This window comes from Gossypium arboreum, chromosome 7 (genome assembly GCF_025698485.1).
Source record: "Gossypium arboreum isolate Shixiya-1 chromosome 7, ASM2569848v2, whole genome shotgun sequence".
Lineage (NCBI taxonomy): Eukaryota > Viridiplantae > Streptophyta > Magnoliopsida > Malvales > Malvaceae > Gossypium > Gossypium arboreum.
Window position 1 is genome coordinate 61,225,238 of NC_069076.1, and position 1,397 is coordinate 61,226,634.

At 39.8% G+C, this 1,397-nt stretch overlaps 1 non-coding gene across 1 annotated transcript; it reads left to right on the forward strand.

The window, feature by feature from the left end:
* Nucleotides 1-923: 923 nt before the first annotated feature.
* LOC128296174 (small nucleolar RNA R71) lies at nt 924-1,029 on the forward strand. The gene has a single exon (XR_008286722.1). It is a non-coding gene; the product is annotated as a small nucleolar RNA R71 (small nucleolar RNA).
* Nucleotides 1,030-1,397: the final 368 nt, after the last annotated feature.

Sequence of the window (1,397 nt, forward strand, 5' to 3'; positions counted from 1 at the left end):
AATTTACTAAATTGTTCATCTGAGCGGTCTTTCCTTGCCGCATTGGGGTATGGCACATGAGGTTTATATTCACGTTCACTGATTTGTTTGTATTGTGATCTACCTCACCTTGACCTTTGCTTACCACAGTTTTTTGCCTCGGTTCTGGCTCAGGCTCAACAAATCCTTCTTCATCTTGAATATTAATTACATTGAGCTGTTCCCTTGGGTTGTGTTCAATATTACTTGGTAAACTACCTTGTGGTCGTTCAGAGATTAGTTTGGAAAGCTGGCCTATTTGAGTTTCGAGCCCTTGGATCGACGCTTATTGATTTTTAAGTGCTGTCTCAGTGTTCTAAAAATGGGTTTCTGACACCGATATAAACTTTGAGAGCATCTCTTCAAGGTTCGACTTCTTTTCCTGTTGGTAGGGTGGTTGTTGAAAACCCGGAGGATGTTGTGGTCTTTGATTTCCTTGACCGTCCCACGAGAAATTGGGGTGGTTCCTCCAACCTGCATTGTAAGTGTTATTATATGGATTATTTTGAGGTCGAGGATTATTACCCATGTAATTTAATTGCTCATTATCCATGTTGTGGCCATAAAGTTGGTATTCCAAATGGTTTGGTCCACCTCCACTTGCTTCGCACTGCATTACTGGGTAAACCTATGAAGAACTAAGAAAACCATCAATCTTTTTATTTAGAAGTTCTACTTGGTTTGATAGCATAGTAACCGAATCGACGTTCTAAATGCCTGCTGCTTTAGTTGGCTTAGTCCTCATGACTTGCCACTGATAGTTATTCAGTGACATCTCCTCTATAAACTCATAGGCATCTTTAGGTGTTTTATTGTTGATGGTTCCGCCAGCAGCTGCATCAACCATTTGTCGAGTCGAAGGATTCAGGCCAGTATGGAATGTTTGAACCTGAAGCCAAAGCGGTAACCCATGGTGAGGGCACCTTCTCAGTAAGTCTTTGTATCTCTCCCATGCATCGTAAAGTGTTTCTAAGTCCATCTGCACAAACGAAGAGATATCATTATGTAATTTAGCCGTTTTAGCCGGCGGAAAGTATTTGAGTAAAAATTTTTCAGTTATTTGTTCCCAAGTAGTAATTGACCCTTGTGGTAACGAGTTTAACCACTGTTTAGCTTTATTCCTCAATGTAAAGGGAAACGACCGAAGACGTATGACATCATCAGAAATGTCATTGATTTTAAATGTATCGCAGAATTCTAGAAAGTTTGCTAAGTGAGCGTTGGGATCTTCATCCTGCAAACCGTCAAATTGAACAAACTGTTGTATCATTTGAATTGTGTTAGGTTTTAGTTCAAAAGTATTTGCAGCTACAGTAGGTCTAACTATGCTAGATTCAGTTCCTGTTAAAGAAGGTTTAGCATAATCATACATAGTGCGT